Source organism: Hermetia illucens, chromosome 2 (genome assembly GCF_905115235.1).
Source record: "Hermetia illucens chromosome 2, iHerIll2.2.curated.20191125, whole genome shotgun sequence".
Taxonomy (NCBI): domain Eukaryota; kingdom Metazoa; phylum Arthropoda; class Insecta; order Diptera; family Stratiomyidae; genus Hermetia; species Hermetia illucens.
In genome coordinates, this window is record NC_051850.1 from 18281914 (window position 1) to 18309097 (window position 27184).

The 27184-nt window shown below is 40.5% G+C and overlaps 1 protein-coding gene across 2 annotated transcripts in view; it reads left to right on the forward strand.

Annotated features, from left to right (window-relative positions):
* Positions 1–15156: 15156 nt before the first annotated feature.
* The window catches only part of LOC119649432, a 138867-nt gene continuing 126839 nt past the window's right edge, over positions 15157–27184 (forward strand). Inside the window, exon 1 of one of the 2 annotated variants that reach the window (XM_038051580.1) lies at positions 15157–15312. The gene's annotated coding sequence lies outside the window, so the exon portion shown is untranslated. The remainder of the gene's footprint in view (positions 15313–27184) is intronic. The other variant, XM_038051582.1, reaches the window with a different exon arrangement.

Consider the following 27184-nt stretch of genomic DNA (forward strand, 5'->3'; position numbering starts at 1 on the left):
CACTTCAACAATATATTTGAATACATTTTCAGAAGCAAACATAAGAATATAATTTCAACTTTTTCTTGAAATTTCAACATCTTCACTTCAGATGGAATACAGTAGGGGAGAAGGGGAGGTGGTCTTCATTAGGTCTTTAAGCGGTGAATTAATGATCATTTGCTTGCTTTTTTACACTTGCCATTTGTATTAACTACTCAACAAAAATATCAAAAAAGAGACGATCCATCCATTCATTCGTCTCTTCTCAGATGTTTTCTTCTAGTCGTGCATTTCATCGTACAATCCTTAATGACCTCGTTATCTTAATATCACAAACTATTAAAACAAGGAAAATGGACTTATCATAATTGCAGAGAATATCGTGCTCTGATATCTACGTCCAAAGTTTTTGCAACATAAAAACTATAAACAGGTTTCCACAACAAAGTTGATCATATCCAATACAAGCGATTGATTAACCAGAATCGTCCGTACTAAGTAGAAGCAGCGTTTTATCTAATTAATACACGTTCATTAGAAAACCCCTTAGCCAAGCCTCCAAGCTTAATATATTTAATCCATTAATTTGATTAGTTGCATCCCATTCACCCGTGCAGCCCACAGATCATATATTACTATAATCACGACATGAATTATTTGATCCGTTAAATTAACAATTTCGACACTTGATTCAAGAGTTTTATGAAACTATCCGTAATTTAATTAATAGGAAATAAATCACTGGAAAGATAAGTTCGGATTTGTCTAAAAACCTTTCATACTATTACGGAAGGCTCAAAACTTAAGAAGATATCATGGTAAAGAGTTCGGATTTCAGATAGATTTTACAAGCAAAAGTATCTACATGATCGAATTATTAAGATAAACAAAAGTAATTTGAGCGCTTTTATATTTTTCAGTAATTACTTACTCCGGCTTCACCTTTTCCAATACTGATCAATGAATTATTTCGTAGAGCGACCCTCAGGCCTATTTCTTTGCAACGAGTTACCAAAGCGCTTTCTTTGATAGAAAATAACGCAATCGAAGAAGAAATGCTTGGCCGTTTCTTACCTTTGCACATACGTATCTTCGTACCTTTCTTCTTGGAAATCCATCGAATCTTGTTATTTATCTAACAATCCACATATAGGGTTTGTAGCTCGTTAATATTTGACAGTGATCATTTCTTTGCAATTCGGAAAAATCTTTCATCAAGATGTCGATCAATTCTGTTTTGAATGTCTCCCAAATTGGGAAAAGCTCTTACTTGACCGCGATAGAGTTTAGAGTACTCACGCAACTCCTCCATGATGTAACCGTTGGAATAGATCGTGGTATGGCGAGATGGATGCTCTCTTGGATCGATTTCAAGTCGGAAAAGACTTCACTTCCTCGATTTATTTTTGAGGGAATACGACCTTCCTTAATTGGATATGGAGAATATCTACAAGAGTTGTCAATCAGTGTGGCCACTTTTTGGTGTTAAAGAGTGAAGGTGGGTTTGAGATCAAATGGATTTAGTGGAAATTATGGAGCGGTCTAGTGCACGCAGCCGATGAAGTCTTCCGTTTAAGGGAATTGCACATCACCTGTCCAATGACACGGGTAGTTATGGTTCGAAGTACAATTAATAGGGAAGGCATTTCTCAATTTTTAAAATATTTATTATCGCAGAAAAAGCCATGAGCATTTACTTGAAAACGATATCTTATCCTTTTAAGTTAGCGAGATAATCACAAACACAGTCTCATATAACGCAATGGCATAGAGAAAATATCAAGTACGACGAAAAGATGGGACGAGCTTAGTTCGATAAAATAACCCAGACCTATTAAGTAATCCAAATATACTGGAAAATATTCCAGGCATGCTTTACTATACGGAAAATCCGCGGGCAGGTGACTAGGATGGAATTAAGAAAAATTGGAAATTTCCACAAGCCCAGGGTCGAAAAACTTGGAAAAAACGCAATATCGTGGGAATTCGAAGGGCGATGCCACGTTTGAACAAAGAGGCGGCCCAGATTCATCAAAAGCAAAATCGTAAAAATTGGCAAAAATGGAAAATCTGGCCGAAATCAAGGAAAATTGAAAATATCCACGACCCCCGGTTCGTAAAAATTGGCAAAAATGCAAAATCTTGGGATTTCGGTGGAAGATCGTTCGAACGGGGAGGCGGCCCAGATTCACTAAACGCAACAATTTCACGCTTTGACGCCGGGAACGCGAGATATCGCGGAAAATCGAAGGGCGGGCGACCTGGCCGGATTCGAGGAAAATTGAAAATTTCCACGACCTCGAGGCGTCAATATTGGCAAAAATGCTAAATCGTGGGATTTCGGTGGAAGATGCCTCGTTCGAACGGGGAGGCGGCCCAGATGCACGAAACGCAAGAATTTTCACGCCGGCAATGCGAGATATCGCGGAAAATCTGCGGACGGACGACCTGGCCGAAATCGAGGAAAATTGAAAATTTCCACTACCCCGGGGTCGTAAAAATTGGCAAAAATGCGAAATCTTGGGATTTCGATGGAAGATGTCTCGTTCGAACGAGTAGGCGGCCCAGATTCACGAAACGCCAGAATTTTCATGCTAAGATGCCGGGAACGCGAGATATCGCAGAAAATCGGCGGGCGGGCGACCTGGCCGAAATCGAGCAAAATTCAAAATTTCCACGACCCCGGGGTCGTAAAAGTTGGCAAAAATGCAAAATCTTGGGATTTCGATGAAAGATGTCTCGTTCGAACGGGGCGGGCGGCCCAGATTCACGAAACGGAAGAATTTTCATGCACTGATGCCGGGAACGCGAGATATCGCGGAAAATCTACGGGCGAGCGACCTGGCCGAAATCGAGGAAAATTGAAAATTTCCACGACCCCCGGGTCGTAAAAACTGGCAAAAATGCAAAATCTTGGGATTTCGGTGAAAAATGCCTCGTTCGAGCGATTAAAGAAATTCAAAATTGTTCATGCTGCGATGTCGTCACTGGGATATACGTTTATCCTCTTTTTGGTTTTGGTCTTTTGGTTTTATTCTGTTGCCAATTTTAGGAAATTATTAGTCGTATTTTTCCTATCGTTTCAAACTGAGTCAATTGAATAGTCCGAAAAATTACAATTAATATACAATTTATTCAGTGATTTAAATAAACCAATCATTAAGGTGACAGAAAGCATGTATAAAATTAAATAAACATTCAATTCAAAATATTTACATTTATACCAATAATTTATGAGAAAGACTTGGAACAGCCTAAAAATAGTATTAAGTGGTAGAGATAATATAATCCCTGGGAAAATGTACGGCTTCCATGGATTTTTTTGTATATTTTCGAATTAAATTTTCATGTTGTGACAGCACCTCAAAATTTAAAGTTAAACCAGAAAAATCAGTTATTCTAACAAATTGCATTTGGTGTTAATGAGAGGATTTATCTTTCATAAACATTTTCACATAAAATTTCCTTTTGTTCAAACACAAATGGTAATTATTTGCAAATTACACTCCTTTTCCGATTATCTTTTGCTGCAATCAACACATCACATCACGTACAAATCTTCATTGAATTCCAAATAAAACCCGCAGTTATTTAATCAACAGCAACTGAAAGTGTGAAATTAAATAGTCTGGTCTTATCCATGGACCTTAGGAATTCCGCTGGAGGCAATTTCCCTCAATGGTCAGTTGATTGGAATGATTTTCGAATCGCATCTAGCCGTGGTGATGACTAAATCATGTCATATACCACGTATTTGGACATATCTTTAAGATAAACATTTTATGGTTAGGAAAATTAACACTCAATAAAAAAAGAATGTAATTTACCTTGATGGTGGAAGATAACAAAGTTAGATACATGTGTGCATTTAGATGTAAATTTTTATTCAAATGATTTGAATGAAGTAAAACTAATGCCCTAAATAAATAATCGGAGGGAATTTTTTTTTTGTTATTCTTAATTAATCGCTCTGGTCGGATTCAAAGTTTAATTTGTTTGGGTCTTAGAAGCCCGAACGAAAAAAACCTATACCACAATTACCACCTAAGATCTGGGTTTCATTTTGAAAAAAAAAATCTTTTGATGTAGGTTTGTAGAAACACAAAACCTCCTAAACATCTTTGACCCTTTTCATGAAACTTAGTTTGCTTCAAAATTTCTGCTTATTCTAACCGGATTATGCCATATGAGATTTCGTTGAGCCAGGTTTCTTCACTGGGGAATCTTAACCTATATCTAAACGTGTCAAGTAGCTGAATCAGATCGAACAATGCGGCAATGAACCAAATAATTTTGGCATAGAGAGTTGCCGAGAAAGTTGCAAAAGGTAAACGTGCGTGCAAAAAGTCAAGTTGTGAATACTTCATCAGACTCAACTTTGACATGTAACAAACTTAAATCGGATTTGTATCTTGTGGTACCATCCGAAACTATCAGATGCACAATTCATCAAAGTCGAATCATTTCGCAAACTAAAATTTTTGATGCGCCAGCTTTGATCAACTTTCACAAGGTTCAACGGCTTCAAAAACAAGACCTGAAATGCGTATCAGATTTATTAATAACTTAGTAAATTTTATCTTTATCTATTGGAAGAAAAAGTTCTGGATTGTCACCGAGATTTTTGGTGCAATCTTCATACAGAGCTATATACCTTCGAAGAAAACTCCCTTATGGTTAGGGCCGCGTTTAGTATTTTAACCAGTCAGAAAACGGAAACTCTGCTTTAGAGATAAGGACAATTTTGGAACTTTCTTGTGAAAGGATATTAATGTGCACTAGGTTTCTATCTCTGCATAGCTGACACTCTGCTTAATACATGTTGGGGTGTCACACTATTCTTTTTAATCTGATACTAACATTTTCTGCACGTAGGGTTAAGTAAATTTACGCCAAAAAGAAGCTTTGACCTGCTTTACAATTGCTAATAATATGAAGTTTTCCACCAAACTTTCCATAGACGATTCTTTAGCCTATATAGCGAAAAAAATTATCAGTGATATCGAACGTTTAATTGTGGATAAAATCCTGCTCAATTGGTCGCAATGGGGGCTCCATTTAATCTTTATAGGTGAGAGTGAATTAGTCCTGGCAAATTCTGCCTCAGATGAAGCGATGGCGTAGCCAGGACGATATACATTTACTGTGAATATCGAATTGGCGGACTTCGGGATAAAACCGATTTACTTCTATTTTAGGTCCGCAACTAAGTTTCCGCAGTTTCTTTAAGAAATGAAACTTTATTGTGAAAGAATGGTTCCAAATTATCAAGATATTGTTGCTAACTACAACTTTTCCGTATCTTTTTGGTAAAGCTCGAATGCCATTTCGGTAAAAGTGTGCATCTTTTAAAGCTATCCACGAATCAACCTATTTTTTTATGTCTTCATATGAACTGAACCACTGATCACCCAGACTATGAGCCGCCGAACGAATCAAGTAATGATCGAAAGGCGCAATATCTGGGAAATATTGCCGGTAGGGTAGGACTTTTCACTTAAGCGTTTCCAGGTAAAATTCACATTTTTAGTTTCGGCAACGTCAAACCGTCACCAACGTCAAATACTGCCACCACCAAGTTTAGGAGAAACAATACGTGCAATTCATCGGCTAAAAAATCATAAGTCGCCAGGAGCCGATGGAATTACAGCCGAATTGGTTAAATATGGAGGCGACCAGTTACACCAAGTGGTTCATCAACTTGTGCTCAAGGTATGGGACAGCGAATCAATGCCTGACGATTGGCAACGAGGCATTATCTGTCTCATACATAAAAAGGGAGATATCACACAGTGCAGCAATTATACAGGTATCACGTTGCTGAGTACCATCTATAAGATATTCTCTACTATCTTCCTAGGCCGGATAGCCCCATACGCTTAGAACATCATTGGCCCATACCAAAGAGGCTTCACTCCAGGCAAATCAGCAACAGATCAGATTTTCTCTCTGCGGCAAGTGATGGAAAAACTTTTGGAATATGGACAACAGTTGCACCATCTGTTCATCGACTTTAAAGCCGCCTATGATAGCATAGCCTGGGTAAAACTATACACGGCCATGAGAGAATTCGGTATCCCGAAGAAATTAATAAGACTGACTAGGCTGACCCTGACCAATGTGCGAGGCCAGATAAAAGCAGCAGGATCACTCTCAAGACCATTCGACATCCACAACGTCTACGACAAGGGGATGCGCTATCATGCGTCCTCTTTAACCTGGCCCTCGAGAAAGTGATCCATGATGCCGAGGTAAATGCAAGAGGTACGATCCTCTTCAAGTCGACCCAACTACTGGCCTATGCTGACGATATCGACATCATGGGAAGAATCCCCCGAGATGTACAAACTGCCTTCATCCACATCGAGCAGGCGGCAATAGGCGCGAGATCTTGGGCTGCACATCAATGAAGGCAAGACAAAATATATGGTGGCAACGTCAGCACCGAAGACGAATCAACCAACAACATCAAACCACACTGGTCAAACACAAACACGAAGAAGAATAAGGATAGGAGAATACAACTTTGAGACCGTTGACAATTTCTCCTATCTAGGGTCGAAAATCACAACCGATAACAACTACGATGATGAAATCCGCGCACGGTTGTTGTCAGCCAACAGAGCCTATTTCAGCTTACAAAGACTGTTCCGCTCGAAACGTCTCACCATAGGGTCAAAGCTCTTACTGTACAAGACTATGATCTTGCCAGTCCTCATGTATTCCTCGGAAACTTGGGTTCTTAGCAAGAAAAATTGCGAACTCTTGGCCACGTTCAAGAGAAGAATCCTCCGAAGAATTTTTGGCCCCCTACATGAGGATGGACGTTTCCGTAGCCTACACAATGACGAAATCTATAAGCGATACCATGACCGTCCGGTTGTGGATAAAATCCGGCTCAATAGGTTACGGTGGGCGGGTCACTTAATCCGTATGGCTGAGGATGATCCCACCCGGAAAGTCTATAAGGGCAATATCTATGGTAGAAAAAGAAGATGGAGCGATGGTGTGGGCCAGGACGCCAGACAGCTTTTAGGGATATCGAATTGGTGCACCTCGGCGCAAAACCGGGATGTCTGGAGTTCCTTATTAAGGCAGGGCTAGACCGGATACCGGTTGTTGCGCCGTTGATGATGATGAACGTCAAACCAAGCGTTGGAATGCTTTTGAATCAGCTTTTCGTCCCTCTGCTTGTATAGGGACCATTTTTGGTACAGTACTCATCTCAATCACATCAACTGAAGTCGATACCTTGCACGAGTGGTGGCTTCATTTGGATACAACAGCTCGTAATAGATAACACCGACCTGGTCCTATCAAATATTGTACCAGCAGAACCTTGCTGGGTGGCCAAGCCGACGATGTAGAAGCATAAGCAGGCAGTTTCTACGAAATTCTTTTCTTTGGGTTACTGCAATCCATTCTCTATCACCCTAACCCTAACCCTTCCTTTTTTGCTACGCAGTTGTTCATGGGTGGAAAAACGACACTCAACATCCTTTGGTTTCAAATCAAAAGGAATCCAAGCTTCTCGCTTTTGAATCTTTCCCAATGCATGAAATTACTTGGAAGTGGCTTGACAGGTAACTCCTAATGCTGAAACAAGCTAATGTTTTCAATTCGAAGGTTTTAGGTCTTCCTTCCTTTGACGCCGACAGTCGTCAACATAGAAATTACCGTCTTTGAAGTGATGGAACCCACATTTGTTGTTTTACTTACAAAAGCGTCTTTGTAAACTTTTCTGAGCTTTAGATGCGCTTTAGCCGGCATTTTCTTTGAATGAAATAAAAAAATCAACACCTCCCGAAATCGACGATTATTTATAAAATAAAATCAGACATTTTCACACAACCAAAAGTGTATAGCGCCAAATATAAAATCACTAATGTAGCAAAATTGATTGTTTAGCTTGGCGCATGACGTTTTGGATATATCAAAATCGACCAGGACTTCCTACAAGAGCCATTCATTTACAAGCAACAACATCTAATAAAATAACAAAATTGGTAAATAACAGTTAATGCTAGGGCTTGGCACGAATTATCGTTACCTCCCATTTCAATGCTTGGCTCAGTGAGTGAGACGGTAAGGGAGGAAATTGCCGAAGACAAGTGCTGCTCAAGGAACTGATGCAACTCGAGAGTTTCCTTCACAAAGTTCTTCCTTCCTTCAACAAAAGAGGGGGCTCAATAGTGGATGTAGTCTTCATTATCCTGTCATTCATTATCCTGTCACACCCTTCAGCCAGCGATCACTAGACAATTGTTAACAACGTTAAACGGAAAGAAAACGAAAGATTATAGGACAAAGCCCAGATAAAGCAACTTCACGGACATCCTAAACGAGTATTGCAATTGAACTTCGGAACGTGGAGCAAATGTGTTCAGATGTAACAGAAAATCCAATCAGGTCATGTAATGCTTCTCTGAATAAATGAGGAGTTAAGAGGCAGAGAGGGACTACCAGTAGAGGAAGAGTATTCGTAGACAAAAACTGAATGCCTGAAAGCAAGGAAGAACTACCAGCACAGACAGACCCTCAAGATCAGCTGGATAGATATAAGGTCTCTCTGCAGCGGCTATGAGCCGTTAAGTGATGAGGCGAATATTGAACCCTGGAGTGTCGCCTGTAGAGTAGTTATGACTCCGCTTTGGGAAAAATATCGCCACAAATGAACCAAGCCTAAAATAGTGAGTAGGCTATTCTTCCTCGATCAGAGTGTCGCTCTGAGAAACGGTGAAAACTTAGGAGGGAAAATTCACTATTAAGGAACTCAGCTGTGCCTGCAGTGACTGCGAAATAATAAAACTCGTAAGTTTGTAAGGAATTTCAGATGAAGCAGTGCTCGAAGAGACACCGGATGCATTTATCAGTGCTTTCAAGCAAACCCACAAACGAGCCAGCATCTTATAATCCAATATACTTGCTGAGCGAAATGAGCAAAGGAACAATCGTTTAGAATAGGCTGCTTCCAGAGCTGAAACCCATTTCAGCGAACCGTCGCCCCATTAAGGGATGAATGGCAATCATATATATATAATCGTCGAGGTGTAATAATAGCATTTCAAAGTTGCATCTTGATGATGATCGAAAAGTTGAGATTATCAATTACTGCACTATCGCACATTATACCAAATATTGGTAAGTGGTTATCTTGACGTTGTTCGATATACATATAGAATCTGTTTGGGCACAAACAGTAGAAAGACCATCGTACAGAAAATTGCTGGTAATCGTCTATCACTAAAGTACCATAAGCCTTGCAAGCACTTAGAGGATCACCTCAAAAAACACAATTTGCGTTTCTTTTGTTTGTGTTGTATTTTGTTCCCAGTGTATGAATGCAGTAACGCATAGTTCCCCTAAGAGAAGAAGAGGTGAGATTTTTCATATTAGCTAAAAAAAAAGAATGATCTTCCCTTTGGACTAGGTGGACTGGGCAATTTTAACGGTCTAAAACTCAGACATTGTGCGGTAAGTTGGATCTCTATAATCTTAACGCCTCAGGTATTTACTGCCTTATTGTTATCGTCGAACGTGTCCTCTTGCCTTGTTCCCTCGTAGGCTTCCTGCGGATGATTCGGTTTAATGCCAGCTTTCAAGTTTGGTGCTTTGCTAGAGAGTAGAGAGAGTTTGATTCTTGATCGCCTGTTGAAATCCTGCTCAAGCGAAACGTAAATTCTTCTTTTTCTTCAGCCTTTGTCCCGTTCACAAGCGGGGTCGGCTCGTCGTGATCGGCTTCGCCATTTGGCTCTATCGAATGCCTGATATGGGTGCAATCTTGAGGCTTTCAAATCCCCATCCAGCGTATCAAGCCACCGTTGCTTAGGTCTGCCTTTTGGTCGTTTACCATCGACTTCGATGTTCAGACCAATCTTGGCAAGTGAATTCTCATTTGCACGAACTGCGTGACCATACCATCGAAGACGCCTCTCTCGCAACTTTTCCACGATCGGTGCAACCCCATAACGATCGCGGATATCCTCATTTCGGATGTGATCTAAACGTGTGACGCCACTAGTCCAACGTAACATCTTCGTCTCCATTACCGCAAGACGCCGTTCATTGTCTTTTATGGTCGGCCAACACTCAGAACCATAGAGAGCGACAGGACGGACGACATTGCGGTAAATTTTAGATTTGAGACGTTCGTCGATATGTCGATCACAAAGGACACCAGTTGTGTAACGCCACTTCATCCAGGTTGCGTTAATGCGTGAAGCAATTTCATAACGCAGTTCTCCATTGGCTGATAGCGTTGACCCGAGGTATTTAAATCGCTCAGTTCTGGGCAGATCACTGCCGCTGACAGTGATTGTGCCTGTTTCATGGGGATCGGTCGTCAAAAATTCAGTTTTGTTTAAATTCAATCTGAGACCGTGTTGCATGAGGCGATCATTCCATTTTTGAACAAGTTGCTCGAGATCATTTTTGCTATCAGATGCTAGGAAAACATCATCTGCATAAAGCAGTGTGTAGGGCGCTGGACGTTGGATATCCCGTGTGACGGTGTCCATAACAAGGAAAAAGAGGAGTGGTAACAGGGCACTTCCTTGATGAACACCAACAGAGACACGAAGCGGTTTTGATACACCCGCCATACTTCGAACTTTACTTTTCGGATCGTGGTAGAGCAATTGAACCCAGCGCACGAGTTCTTCTGGCATGAAGTGTTGTCGTAAAGCATACCAGATGAGTTCGTGTGGTACACGGTCAAACGCTTTCTCTAGATGCAGAAAGGCAATGTAAAGAGGGCGATGCTTCTCACGGTGTTTCTCCATGAGTAACCGCGCAGCGTGTATTGCGTCAGTAGTTCCGCAGTTCTTGACAAATCCGGCTTGATTCACGGTTATTTCAACGATTTCGCGAATACGGTTGTCAAGAATGCCTTCAAAAATCTTCATGGTATGGGAAAGTAACCGGATCGGACGGTAATTTGAACATTCTGCTGGGCTACCTTTCTTTTTCCATATTGGAACAGTAGTACTTTCTTGCCAGTCAGATGGTGTTCTTCCTTCCTGAATAACCCGGTTAAAGAATTCACTGAGCCACAGTGTTGGGTCCCAGCTCTTCGCTTTCCAGAGCTCAGATGCGATGTCGTCAGGTCCTGTTGCTTTCCCCGATTTCATTTGTTTTATTGCCTCCTCGACTTCAGTTGCGCTGACTGGTGGAACTGCTCCAAATGTCGGCAATGATTGTGGAAGTGGAGGATGAGCAAATTCTTCAGTTGAAATCTGCTCGAAGTATTCTCGCCATCTATCCGTCGCGGCTCGACGGTTGGTAAGCAAAGTACCGTTGTTATCATTAACACAACAGAAATGTTCGATATCCTGTGTGCGTTCATCACGGCTTTTAGCAAGTCGATAAAGATCTCTCTCGCCATCCCGAGTGTCCAGTTTATCGTAAACATTTTTGAAATGGTTTGCTCGGGTGACAGCGACCGCTTTCTTTGCTTCCCGGTTGGCATTCTTATAAATTTGCCAACTAGCAGGTGTTTTATCGTCGAGAAATTTGTGGTAGAGGCGTTTCTTTTCACGGACCTTCATTTCAACATCATCATTCCAAAGCCAAATATCTCGGTTGATGTACCGCTTACCCGGCTTGGTGACCCCGAGGGTTGCAGAGGCCGCTTTGTGGATCGTGTCTTTCATTTGGTTCCATGATTCTTCCACAGTCGTAATGGTTGGCAATTGTATGAGTCAGACCGTTTCTACTTCCTTCTCACGTAATTGCGGTTTTCTAATTTAATGGCAACCTCAAACCAGCTTGGACATTTCAATGCCATGTCTGGGTTGGCTCTCCTAATTGCTGCGAATGTGGGGTTGGTCAGTATTTAACGAAAATAAGATATTTTTAACGTTTTAATGCCAACTTTGTACATTTTCCTTCCTTAATTGAATCAAACAATTTCCAACTTAGCATAGCTAAATTGATTTGACTTTCATGTTTATCTTAGTTTGTCATTTTTTACTTAACTAGGCATGCGTACCCCATTCCCATTTGTTCATTTCTCCCAAAATCTAGAAAATTTACGCTTTCTTTAACTATTGACCATTCCCCGACCCATGACGGTGCTAAAATCACTGAAAACGGAGCTTGGAAGTTCGACACCGTTGAAAAGAGGGAAAACAGATGAGGGTAGTATCTCGATTGATATGTCAGTAAAGGAGTCAGACAGCTGCCTCTATCAAAATCCCCCACAGAAAAGAGGCTATAAACAGCATCTGCCAGGCGCTATACTTCACACTTAATTACGTGCCCAAATTATCTTAATTCCCATTCTTCCTTACCTTTCTAAAATATGACTCCCCTTCATTTACCTGGCAAATATAAAAAAATATCAGCTATTTTTGTTGCTATACTTATATAACGTTCCGCGATAGTCCGAGACTAACGCTAAAAATGCATAGGAGAACACACAGCATGGTCAGGACTCTGGTCGAATCATACCGTGTACGGTGGAAACAACAAGTCTGGAACCCGGAATTTTTTATACATACAAATGTTCACTTTGATCCATTTTTGTCTAGTTCGCAATGTAAATGCACGTATTATGCAGTCTCAGATTGCACTAAATTTGCGCAAAAATCGATTCGATCTATTGTAACTATCTATTGTTAGTGATAATGAGATTTATACCAAATTTTCCAGTATCGTGCTTTGTAATATAGCCTATATTATGATTCTGGCGTGAATTTACAGTGGGTTTGTAGTAAATTATAAAGAAAACAGAAATTTACTATTATTAATCTTATTTCAATAGATATCGGCATGGAGAATACATCAGAACCTAAGTGCTGTATAGTAGAAGCTCTATGATTTTTTTCAGATTTTTCAATTTGCTAGTTTCTAACAATGGGCGTTGAAATGAATGATCACTTTCGGTTACATGCTCTTCCCCATCCTCTCTTGCATCAAACGTCAGAAGTGAGGCCAGTTTTGGAAAGAACAAATCTCTCATTCGATACTGAACTGAACTCACCGAATGCGTAAGGGTTTACAGTTTCCAACTTTCTGTAAAGTTTCGTGTCAATAGAGGTAACCACTTATGAAAAAATGGATCAGACCAGTCAAAGAGCGGGGAGCACCGGGAATTAGCCCATATGAGGGGAATCTTCCCAAAAAACCCAAGGAAGGCAGGTATCAGGAAGCCCGCAATTAGCTATGCTAGTGCGGTCAAGGGCATTCGACTGGCCATACTGTCAAAAACGTTTCCCGAGTAAAAACTCACTGTTGAGGAGCAGGAAACTATCGAGGACCTTGTCGTCTGGCAGATGTGCAAAGGATGGACTGCTAAGTTTGTGTTCACCACATAGAGTTCCTAAATTGCCAGGCTGGGAAGAAGCAGAACTCTCGACATGTACTGGGGATGATATACCAGTAACACACACAGTAACAGTGTTTCTTCCTAAAGCCGCAGCAATAGAGACGGAGAATCTAATGGGCCTCCTAATCGCTCAGGATGAGGATCTCCATACGCGATTATGTAGTGTCTTCAGAAACAAGGTGGAAGGCAAGGGCAGACTTCTGACGATCTGTAGGATGACCAATTCCTGGAGGCAACCAATTTCCATATAAACTATCGATTTGGCTACATGTCTGTGCACTTACTGAGGTCTTCGAAGGAATCTCAGACATCATAGAGGCGGAAAGGCTCAATGAATCAGAGAAGCAAACCTTCTGCCCAGTGATGAGCAGAAGCTTAGGGTGGTCAGCGACTGGTGCATGCACGAGTCAAAGAGCACCTAAATTAGAGAGAATTAACCAAAAGACACAATAGGCGGCATATGAAATCATCCGTGGCGAAACACATCATTGAAGAAGGGCATGTAATTAACGAGGTCGAAATACTAAGAGAGGTCATGCAGACTAAGTTTGACCTGTATGAAATCTTCTTCATAGAAAGAGAAACGCAGGAAATCGGCCTAAACAATTTTCAAACTAATCGCAAGATAAACCTAGTAGGATAGAATTATTACACAACTTTCAAAAGAAAGTAATAGGAGTAAGTATAAAACCAATAAAATATTCGCTTTTTCTTTCATAACCCACTGCAATGTAGCATATTCTAAGCGGAAATATACGTGATAGACAGATGTGCCTGCTTTAATCTCCAAAGGAACTATAGAGGACATTGCTACTCTGGCTGACAGCCGAGCAGCGATCAAGGCATTTAGGTCCAACCAGGTGAACTCTAAATTGGTATGGGAATACGTTGACAGACTGAATTCGGTTCTTACAAAAACATCTGGTACTTTGGGTTCCAGGCCATGTTGAGTTGGAAGGCAATGAGGCAGCGCAGCAATTGGCCAAAAGGGAACATGGACAGGCCAGAAACCTTTTGTGGAATCGGAACCGCTGAGGGAACTACACTGGGCAAGCCTACCAGGAATGGAACAGACGAACCCAGTCGCACAAAGGACTGTTTAAACCTTATCAAGAAAAACCTCCGAATCATAGTGGAAATTTTCACTGGTCACTGCCGACTAAACTATCATCTAGGAAAGCTAGGCATATCTACGAACACTGCCTGTATTTCCTTAATAATTTTTTTGTTCTAGCTCGAGCTGAATGTATTATAACATAATTAGCTAATTTCATATTCAGATATATTTATTTATTATTATTTTCAACGGTTGCTTATAAATTATAACTGGTGGCCTAAATTTGTCCATTATTGCATAGCCAAAGAGACCGAAATATACTATTTTCGAAATACCAAGAGTCATAACGGCAAAAGATACTTCCTTCGCTTTCAGATATAAAGTCAGAATTAAGTTACATCATGGTCTGTATTGGATAACAGCCTACTCATTAACAGCTTCATATTTAAACCAGCTCTACATGCCTTCCTGATTAATATATGCATTCACATTGACGAGCCTATTTTTAGTCTACTTTATTATTTTCAGCGTTTCAGATTGAATTAACAATCACACTCACTAGACTGTCAACAGTCATCTGAAGTTACCGCACTGTTAACTCGCTGTTAAAACGGCAGCGAACACTACCATGGCATGCAACGCACCTGAAAGTGATGGGCCGCGTCCGCGATGGTACTTTTCCGCTAAGTAATACTGGACACAGCGGTAGCCACAGGTAACATTGAGTGATCTTCATTGGGAGCACACCTGAAGAGACTCACCTGGGTGTTGCGTTGTTGCACACCGGGTCGCCGCCGCATCTTAGCCAACGCGTCTGATCTTGGCGCTTACATGCGAAATAGAAGAACGCCAACATCTCAGTTTGGCTTGTGTCGCCACCGCGCTTGTCACGCCGCTGAGCCAAATACGAGGAGGCTTTTTAACAATAGTTACCTTAACAGCTGAAGTTAGTAATAACCGTAAAATTTTGATTATTTGCAAATTTTTGAGAAGTTAGAAAGATACATGACCGAAAATAAATTAATTAAATAAATACACAAAATTCCAATTGCAACATACGAAATTTTAGTGATTGGTGAATGAAGGCTAAAGAATAATCAAAAAAAAAAGATTGTAAACGGTTATTTTGGGAATCTAGATATCTGTTATGATCTGCTTCAATTATGCAACGGATAATAGTCGCGTGAAAATGCATTATTACGATAATGTTTCGATAATGATAGTTTTTGTGAATTGAATGTGACCTGATGATTGCCTGGATGGACGTTTTGTGTTTTATATGAACGACAATCTGATGTGAAATTATCTAACCAATGGATATGTAGCATTCACGGAAATTTATGCTCTAAATTGTTTTGGCGGTACTTGATCGTTTTGATTCTCAGAATCTAAAAGTTACGAAGACGAATGGATTATAGTCGGCATCAAATTAATTATTTTTCAATTAAAAATATGTTATAAATTAAATTAGGAAATGCTTTCATATTCTGCAGGAAATGAAAGAAGATATTAAAGTAATGGTTTTATACATACAAAACAACCCTGGATTTAGTGGTCTGCATGATAGACGCTTTCAATAAATTATTCCATTAATCAAAACATGGAATACAAAACTAAACAGAAATAATTGCGAGTTAATTTTGAGTGAAATTGGATTAGCAAAGCACATGTGATATTGGAAGTGTTTAGATAATAAACATGAATCCATCAAATAGATAGCACGAAGAGGAACTGGCGGTGCTATAGAAAGCAATGTTTATTACAAGCGCAAACTATGCTTACATTGTTACTTTTATATAGTACGCTGGGTGTGTGTAATATTAAGCTGAGCTCAGGAGGAAGATACAAGCACTCATCTGATTCCTCAAAAATTGCAACAGACAAACCTGGTTTAGTTGAGAAGCTATAGCACCCTATATGAAAGATCCTTGAGTTACAATATACTCGGAGCATAGCTAGATGCTAGACCTTAAGCACCTCAAATGGAGCTTGTTTGTTTACCTTAATTGATAACAATGGAAGCAATTTTCACCATTCGAGTATCGAATGTTGCCACACTCTTAGTTGAAAATTCCTTGGGAAAAGGGAAAGGATTAATTAGTGTTGAACCCGACCAGTCTTTTAAATGACAACAATTAGAAGGTTTTCCCTTGTGACTTAGTATTTTCTTATTTTTACAATAAAGTTTCGGGAACTATTTATTGATCCTTTTAGAGAAGATCTTGCTAGAAAATCTTAAACTGAAGAAAAAAACAAATGGTTTCTCAAATACAATATGTGCTCCAGAGATAAAAATTTTCGCTACAAAGGAGATATCTTCAATTTGATGTCGTGAGAAATAAGATTACTTGGAATTATCATCATCGCAACAATCGGTATCCGGTCTAAACCTGCCTTAATAAGAAACTCCAGACATCCCGGTTTTGCGCCCAGGTCCACCAATTCGAGATCCCCAAAAACGTCTTTAGCGTCCTGACCTAAGCCATCACTCCATCTTAGGCAGGGTCTGCCTTATCTTTCTTTTTCTATAGATATTGCCCTTATAGACTTTTCGGGCTGGATCATCCTCATCCAAACGGACTAAGTAACCCGCTCACCGTAACCGATTCAGCCGAATTTTATCCACAACCGGACGGTCATAGTATCGCTCATCAATTTCGTCTTTATGTAGGCTACGGAATCGTCCATCCTCATGTAGGGGGTTAAAAATTCTTCGGAGGAATCTTCTCTCGAACGCGGCCAAGAGTTCCCAATTTTTATTGCTAAGAACCCAAGTCTCTGAGGAATACATTAGGACAGGCACAGACATTAGGCAAGATTTGACCCTATGGTGGGACGTTTCGAGCGAAACAGTTTTTGTAAGCTGAAATAGGCTTTGTTGGTAGCCAACAACCGCCCACGGATTTCACCGTTATAGCTGTTATCGGTTGTGATTTTCGACCCAAGATAAGAGAAATTATCAACGGTCTCAAAGTTGTAGTCTCCTATCTTCATTGTTTTCGTTTGACCAGTGCGATTCGATGTTGTTCGTTCTTTTGGTTTTGGAGCTGACGTCACCACCATGTACTTCGTCTTGCCTTCATTGATGTGCAGCCCAAGATCTCGCGCCAATCCCTGCCTGCTCGATCTGGATGAAGGTAGACTGTACATCTCGGGTTGCTCTGCCCATGCTTTCGATATCGTCAGCATAGGCCAGTAGTTGGGTGGACTTAAAGAGGATGGTGCTTCTCCCATTTACATCGGCATCGCGAATCAGCTTCTCGAGGGCCAGATTGAAAAGGATGCATGATAGGGCATCCCCTTGTCTTAGAACACTGTTAATGTTGAATGGTCTCGAGAGTGATCCTGCTGCTGTTTTCTGGCCTCGCACATTGGTCAGGGTCAGCCTAGTCAGTCCTATTAATTTTGTCGAGAAACCTAATTCTCTCATGACAGTGTACAGTTTTACTCTGGCTATGCAGTCATAGGCGGCTTTAAAGTCGATGAAAAGATGGAGCAACTGATGTCCATATTCCAACAGTTTTTCCATCGCTTGCCGCAGAGAGAAAATCTGATCTGCTGCTGATTTACCTGGAGTGAAGCCTCTTTGGTATGGGCCAATGATGTGCTGGGCATATGGGGCTATCCGGCCTAGCAAGGTAGTTGAGGATATCTTATAGATGGTACTCAGCAACGTGATACCTCTATAATTGCTGCGCTGCGTGATATCCCCCTTTTTATTTATGAGGCAGGTAATGCCTCTTTGCCAATCGTCAGGCATTGATTCGCCGTTCCATTCTTTGAGCATCAGTTGATGAACCACTTGGTGTAATTGGTCGTCTCCATATTTAACCAATTCGGCTGTAATTCCCTCGGCTCCTGGTGACTTATGGTTTTTAAGCCAATGAATTGCGCAGGTCGTTTCTTCTATGCTTGGTGGTGGCGGTATTTGTCCATCGTCTTCAGTTGGCGGGACCTCCCACTCGCCGATATTTTGGTTGTTGAGCAGTTCATCAAAGTACTCAGTCCGTTGCTCCAACATGCTCATTCTGTCTAAAATCAGATTTCCCTCTTCGTCTCGACACGATGAGCATCGAGGTGTATAAGACTTCATCCTGCTGACTCGTTGGTAAAACTGGGGCGCCTGTTGCCGTTGCTCCCTGTACTTTTCTAGTTCACAAACTTGTTGGTTCTCTCAGGCTTCCTTTTTCCATCTGTGAAGTCGCTTCTCCGCTCGCCGGAGTTCGTTATAAGTCTCTCTGTGGTCGAATCAATGATAGCGTTCTTCAGGTGGTTGTGAAGATCATTTGTTGATTCTTCATCTCCAGGATGTCTGTTGACTGCGGTTATTGCGGCATCCATTTCGCCCTTATAGGTGTTGCGGAGGGTTGTGTTGTGAATGATTTCGGTATTCACTCTCACCTGATTGTCGAAGGGGATTGTAGGTGGTGTCGTAATTTGAGCTCAGAGCACTATGCCAACCAGATAGTGGTCCGAGTCTATATTGGCCCCCCTATATATTCCGACACTCATCACGGTTGAAAGGTGGCGGCGTTCAATCAGCACGGGGTTAATTTGGTTTAAAGTAGTCCCGTCTCATTGGTATCCCTATGTGAGCTATGGGAGACGACGTATCGCCTGAATACGGGTTGCGTCCTTACTAGACTGTTGAAATCTCTAAGTACGATTTTGATATCATACTTGGGACAGGCTTCGAGGGTCCGCTCAACTGCCTAGTAGAAGGTACCCTTTTCCGACTCTGCAGTCTCCACTGTAGGGGCGTGTTACATCAGCCTTATGTTGGGACAGGGTATCGGCTAGCAGTTCAGCAGCATTCGGTATGAACAGGGAGCGCAGGTTCCACGAGAAAATGCGTAAATCGTTAATCCGTTGTCGTTACCGGGTTTGTCGTTTTAAAATCCATCTTGTCCGAGGCTCCTGTTCGTAACAAATTGTTCTATGTAGGTTTGTCAGCCCTAGGCAACCCCCAACCTGGAGGACCAGCTGGTACAATTTGTCCCGTTTTTAGGCGCTGGAGACTCGCCTTGATCCTTCTCCGTCTGCAGTTTTTCATGAAGAACGAACTCCCAGCGATCACCTCGTGGAGATGGAGATAGGGTTTGGTAGTAGAGCTGTTGGTGTTGGTTCAGCAGGCGTTTCCCAGGTTTTGTGCTCCATCGTGGGTACCAATCCACGTTTCACCCTGGGACCTGTACTACCCTTCTTTTCAATAATATCAATAAATTGACTTATGATTTATGCTCCATTTTTGCCTGAACTTTTCTGAAGATATCGGGGTTACTTGACCAAACTTAGATAGAATCAAAACCAGAGCATATTTTTCATCTGCATCATCTTGTACCGACTAAATTAAAATGATTTTTCTGATCGGTATGCGCAGTTTAAGTCCCCGTTGCAGCTATTTTTCATCTACTTCGAGAAAGCGTTAACATGTCGTCGTCATCGAAGCACTACAGACCAGTTCGGGCCTTGGCCTTCAGGATCCTCAATTTTGAAATCCGAGCTGTGAGGCACAGTCTTCATCAACAGAATCTATATAGCGCGGGGTTTTTCTATCAGCCTTCTACCCTCCCATCGAATACCCTTTTGATTATCCGAATATCGTCCATACGCGATTCGGGGCCAGACCGTTGCAGCTTCCAAAGTTTTATTAATATGGAGACTTTGGGTTCGCAAAATATTTGATGCTGCTCATAGTCCCCAATCGAGCGTCCTTTCGTTTTTGTTCTAATATTTTCCTCAGGACTTTCCTACCGAACTTGTTAAGCCATTTTTGTGCAGTTTGTGCTAAAGTTCTTGTTTCACATCCGTAGCATAGCAGCGTCTTTTTACTCAAGTTTTGCTTTTGCATCTATGCGGCTGGCTTTTAAAATTGGTACGACCAAGTAGAAGGCTCTATTTGCCAGCTAAGTCAGTCGTTTTATTTGGTCAAGTTCATTTCTATTTTTCGTCAGTTGCACGTTTTCGGCATAATATCATCAGCATATGCAACGGGAGGACTTATAGACCAGCGCGCGTTTTGGGTCCAGAGGTAATTATGTATAACCTGCTCCAGTGCCACATTAAATAGTAGAAGTGCCAGCTCATCTCCATGCTTCAAACCTACGTTTGCCTCAAACGTATCTGTCAGGCTATTATTGATTATGACCTGCACGGTTGTGTGAGACATTGTCATTCTGCTAAGGCTCACCAATTTTGCTGGAATTCCCAAGTCAAGCATTACTTTGTACTGTATATTTCAATTAGTACTGACATGTTCCTGCTTGAAGTCCACAAATATTTGATGGACATCGTTTTGGATTTCAGGCATTTTTCTAGTACCTGTTTGACCGTAAATAACTGATCAATGGTCGATCTTCCACAGTTTTTCATTCTTGCATGATCTGTTTGTGGTTCCAAATGGAGCAAACCAAATTATGGATAATTTCCATGGTCAATGGACCGTCTGATTTGATGGGTTCGCCGAGGATGTCATATATGCCCGGCGCCTGGTGAATTTTTTGATATTTAGTGGTGGTTGAATTTGTTGAAAGATTCCTTGAAATAAGATGCCTATCTCCCACGTGATTGACTTTCGTCCCCGGTGATTGTTTTTGTTTTTTCAAAAGATGCTTTTAGGTTAATATCCACGTTTCTGGCTCTTCACTACCTTGTAGGCATGTCTTCTGTTGTTGCTCGCGATGTTGTAGTCATTATTCTTCAAATCTTCATTAAAATTCTTTTTCTTTTTTTGCCTTAATATTTTATTAGTTGCACCTTGGAGATTTTCGTAATATTCTCTTTTCGGCCTTGTGTTTCATTCTACATGTTGTCAAGCGCCTTCTAGCATTCGTCCTCAAACCAATCATTTCCCCTGCGCCGAGATTCATATTCAGATGCTTCTTTTGAGGTTGTTTTGACAGTGCGCTTTAGGTCATACCAAATGTCATCAATAGGCTTGCCTGTGATATTTCGAAGATTCTACGGATGTTGGATGACCGTCTTTTGATGATAACAACATGGTCTATCTGGATGGGTGTAATGCCATCTAGGGACGCCCATGTTCCTTTGTGAATGTACTTGTGGGGGAAGCCTATCGATTTTTTAATAAATTTCTGATACTTGCAAAGTCAATGAGGCGTTCGAGGTTCGGTTGTTCCCGATCTTCGCGGCGGAATCCTCGATCAATATTTTGACGCCATTCTGAGGCAATAAAGGTCATATCAATGGAGTTACACCTTGACGAAGGCGCGTGATCAGATAGGATACAGTATGGCGATGTTATCCTCAATTTTTTTCTCTGCTTCGCCGATTTCTGGCTCTTTTACTAAGGATTGTAATAAATACGTTGCTTCAGTCCCTACATCTTTACCTGGGTTTTAAATCAGTATGATATTTACCTAGCATGACGGGATTCTTAACGCGTAGTTTACCTGAAATCCTTTACCAAAGCATTGCATTTCAGATAAATGAACAGGTGTTATCAGAATGTCATACGATGGAGTAAAATGTCCCATCCTCTGTGAGCTGAAGCACTCTATTGGAAACCAAAATTTATGCCGCGTAATAATGGTGGACACATTATATCCCATATAGAGGGTCATGGCAACTATATGTGATAATATAGTCACAGTGAAACTTTCCATAGCCCTGGTGGAATCGGACATCGGGGAAATTAGTAAGGCTGAATAAGCGAACCCTCGACAGTATGCCAGGCGGTATAAAAGTAGCAGTGCCACTATTGGGGCCATTCTCTTTCCTTATATTATGCATTCTCTTTAACCTGATTCCAGAGAAAGTATTCCGCGATGAAGAGGTGAGTAGTGTGGAACTATTCCCTCTGGCTTTACCAAACTGCTGATCTCTGCTTAGGATATCGACATAATTGGAAGATTAACCCGGGATATACAAACTGCGATCATTCAGATCGAGCAAGATCTTGGATTGCACATTAATGAAAAAAAGATTGTTAACACGAAGGCAACGTGAGCACAAAGAACAAAAATAACATCTTGGACAATTGAAGAGAGTAAAAATGGTAAGAGGGCAAAATATCTCCTGTCGAGATTCAGAATTTCCAACTGATGACTGTTATGATGACGAAATCGGTGTACGGTTTCCGGCTGCCAATAGAACCTATTTCTCTCTAAGTTGTCACCTTCCCAACAAAAAGCCTGATAAGTTCCTAGCCATTTTTTAGAAGAGAATCCTTCATAGAATTTTTGGCTGCCTATGGTTAATTAAGGCAGTCTGTATTTTAGAAAAGGAATGTTGGATGCCTATGCCTCAGGCCGTAATTCGGTGTAGACCTGGATGCCTGCAAATTGACAAGGATAAAGAATTGATAGACCTCGGCGCAAAATTAAGGTCTTTTGGATTCTATATTTAGACAGGCCTCGAAAGAAAACCGGTTGTAGTGCTGTATATATATAGATTTAGACCCCTTGAAAGACTGCAGCGTTATTGCAACTTTAATTTTATTTTTTTTTTGTTTTCTGTACTAATCGCTTTCGAACAGAGTTGTAGAAATTACATGCCTCTATGAGCTATGTTACGGTTCCTTTAATCTTTTATCTATTATTTAAGCACCCTGCCAAATTTTTAACGAATAAAAGAATTAACTTTTTATACATATAAAAATACTACATAGTATAATATTTATAGATGTGTTTTTCAAGAACTTTAGATTTTTTTCATTTTTTGCACCTATGTTTTCTCGATAACTACAGAAACAGTTTCTTGACTTTTCTGCCATTTGTTCGCCACTATATTGCCTAAATGCAGAGTATTCAGATATCTATCTTGGACTTTCCATTTACAAATTTTCAAAAAAACTATGCTCGCAGTTTGTTTACATCGGCGCAATCTACACAATCTATTTAAAATCGGCCCAGTTACACCTGGAAAATTCCTAAGGTCTACAAATAATAACTTGGTTACTGTCACGTTCGATTTACCAACATTTATTAAGATACAAATCATTCAAATGCAAAAAGTCTATTATATTATGAAAGTGATATAATGCGTAAATCCCATCTTATTGACCTATGAAATGGTTACTATCTTTTCCATTCGTTTTTGTTCAAAAGGTAAAATTGCTTAATTAAGGTTTTATGCTACTTCCTCAAGTATTTATATTATAAGAGTGACACAGATGTGCATATGATAGGAAAATTCCGACATAATGTAATCATCTGCAAACCTGTTACAGATGTAAGCTTGCAAAAAGTGCAATCTGATAAAACAATAAATAGACGCATGTTTGCATTAATATCGGCAAAAATTTTTGAGAAATTACTCTAAATACATGTTATTGTACAAAGTTTTTATTGGGGTAATAAACTAGGTATTAAACGCAGGAAATATAGATAAAAGGACTAGAGCCTCTCCTGCGAATTATATAATGACCTTGATTGTCTCTACTTTAATGCGTATCACATATTATCGTTTAATAGCGCATGGTAGTAGATACAAAACGAATATTTCTTAGCAGTTTTCATATTGCCATGCCCATTGAAGTATCCGCAAATGAATCTCAAGTATCTAAGCTGTAGTAACTTATGATAGTTGCGGTTCAACTATTAGATTAGATTACATTTTGTGCAAACTGTAATCAAAACGGCAGTCTGGTGAATGATTGGAATTCAATATAAAAGGAATGTCACCACACATTAAGATGTTAGTCCATCTTTAGTATCATGTCGAATGCAAAAATGTGGAACAAAATTTTTATTGGTTATAATATAATCTTGCTTGATAATGTATCTACTGTTTAATATCTGTTCACACCAAGAAGTTAAGCGTTCTTGAATGTGTCTTCAGCTAAGTGTCAGTTCCCTAAATTCGTATTGACTTGTTATTTTAATTTTGGGCCTTAGAAGCTCGGAACGAGTTTCAGGAGTAATTTACTCATTAGCGTTGAAATCTATTTCAAAAACGGATATGCAAAGTGAATACAAACGTAGGAATTTAATTTGGATCCTAGTAATAATTGCTTATTGACGTGCACTTTTCCAAAGGACCTAAGTGTGCTTACGTCTTTCCAAGATACATATAGGGGAAATCGAAATCCAGCAAGACATATCAAGTTGGGTAAGGCGTTAGGGAGGAAAGTTTTGTATTGTTGTTATTCTCCCACAGATTTGCCACAGTTTTGATCACCTGAAGACCTGAGGGATACATTACTAAATTGGTCTGTCAATTTAGCAATGTGCAAGGATATTATGTGGACCACCGTAAAAAATCAACGTGGACGGTACCCACTGGCGTTTCTTCCAAAAATCATCCGAAAAGAAATTAAATTAGATACTATTATCTAGTACTTACCACAGCCAATTTTGAAAATATCAATTTACGGCCAAATTGCATGCGTTTGAACATAAATACTGACTTTTGGGCCAAAACTTTGCTGTAAAACAAAAAATAGGTAACGCAGAAAAAACTCTATGACAAATACTAGATAATGGTGTACAGAAAGGAAAACAGGAAAGCTTTGCTCGTGTGTTTAGTCCTACTGGGAATTAAAAGGGGGCAGAAAGAAGGCTGACAAAATTGAAGAGAAATTTCGCTAAATGTAATGTATATTGTATTTTTCCTCCACAGTTTTTGGTCCGTTTGGTGGTGGATTCGCCTCATCTAAATCAAATTTGCCATTTTCTCCAAATGATGATGATGAAGTCCAAAGGCTCTCCAATCTACCGTATCAAACCATCCTTGTTTCGGTCGCCATTTTGGCCATTTTCCGTCCGTCTTGGCTAATGAACTATCATCAGAACAAATTATTAGGCGAAACCATTCAAGGCCCCCCACTTGCAGTTTGTTCACGATAAATGTCCTCATTGTGAACGTGATCATAGGGTATTACGCCACTCATACAAAGACCCCTTTTCGTTCCTGTCACCACGAGCCGGTGTTCATTGCCCTTCGTAGTCGGCCAGCACTCGAGCCAACAGGGTGAATATTACTGTAGTAGATTTTGGGTTTGAGGCGTATGTTGATGCGCCGATCACAAAATAGGCCAGTTGTGGAACGTCAGTTCATCCAAATTGCGGTAATATCGCTGTTCACAATTGGATGAGAGCATTGTCCGAAATACTCAAAAGGCCTAGTTCTAAGCAGGTGGATAGTGACAATGCCTACGTAGACCGTGTTGGGTGCGGCAATCATTCTACTTTCGGACGAATTGCCGGAGATCCGCTTTGCTGTGAGGTGCTTTGAAAATATTATCTGCATATAGCAGGGTGTAGGTCGTTGGACGTTAGATGTTGCACGTAGCAGTGTCCATGGTAAAATCAAAGGGGAGCGGTAAGAAAGCACCTAGTTGATGAAGACCGAAAGAGATATGATATACTTGCCACACTTCGAACTTCACTCTTCGGTTCACAGCATACTTGGTGCCACAGTAAAACATCACCGGTGAATTTGAGTGGCACACAGTCAAACGGCTTTTTTTTTGTAAGTTTAAGAATGCAATGTAGAGAAGGTGATGCTTTTCACTGTCTTTTGCGATGAATAATCGCGCAACAAGTGTTCCATTAGTAGTTCAGCAGTTCTCGATGATCGATGATAATAATGGAAGGGTCATCCGAAATTTCAATTTTCCACTTTTTTTGGACACTTTGAATTGAAAAACGCGATTTTTGCGGATAAAACTTGGTTAATTTATCATCGCAAAATAAAAAATATTGACAAATTTGAAAAAAAGTACGCCCCGGCGTTATCTCGTAAATGATGTAGAGAAATAGTGTTTAAAATTCCATAAGGATCGGTGCAGTTATTAAGGGCTATGAAGACTTGAGTTGTAGGAAAAACGTTTTGAAGTTTTGAACACTAAAAAATTTGAAATAAAACGTTCATAAGTAAATTTTATCGGCTTAGGTCACACTGGATCATTGATGCTAGCCCATAAAGGATGTTGCTAAAGCATCTGTTTGCTTCAGCCTATGACGGATCCTGCCTACTTGTTTGTTTGTCAGCTTCCGGCTCCGCTCGGCCTATCGTCCATATATAGGCGCTTGACCATTGGTGTCGCCCGACCCACTCACCAAGTCAGACAACTCCCGCCAGTTATCCGTACCGGACCTTAAATTTCTCGCTCTCCTCATAGTTAGGCTTACATTGTATACCTAACTCAGTGAGTAATTTGTAAAACAACAAAGTTCCAGCACTTTCATCACCTAACCTCTGCTTCATCATTGCCAATCAAATCCGTTCGGGAAGCACTTTCTGAAATCCAAAACTGTTTAGCTTATTTCAATTGAAATAAACTAGAAACCGCCGTCCCCGTCTGACGGTTGCTTGTCTGTATTATCGCGAATTGCCGAAACCAACGTCGGAGTTATATTCTACATCTTTTTTGTCAAGTTGATCTTCGGGCTCATCACCAAACGTCATATTCATTATTTCCCAATAATCCTCTTCAATTTATATATGCAGTCTAAATGGGAGGAAATGAGATCCGGCGGGTTTCTCGAAGTAGGTAGGGAGGAAATTCGGCGACTCCCATCTTTAACCCAATTGCAAATTGTCGTATCTTATACATAATTTGAAAATAGTCCTTATTTGGAATGTCGTAGCTTTTTAAAGAGGGTCACAACAATTAACGGGATTGCAGATAAAATATCTAACGAATTTTTATCTATTCCCTTCTATTCCCTCAGGCGGGAGGTTACAAAATTAAACGCAGACATAGCCCCACTTTGAGGCGCCGTAACATCTTTGAACAAGTTAAACGTTATAATTTTTTTAATGGATTAGCGGGGCAAAACCTCTGCATTTCTTCCGCATATCGTTTTCGCCCAATCCCGCTAAGGGATGTCAGTTTAAATTGAAACATCAAT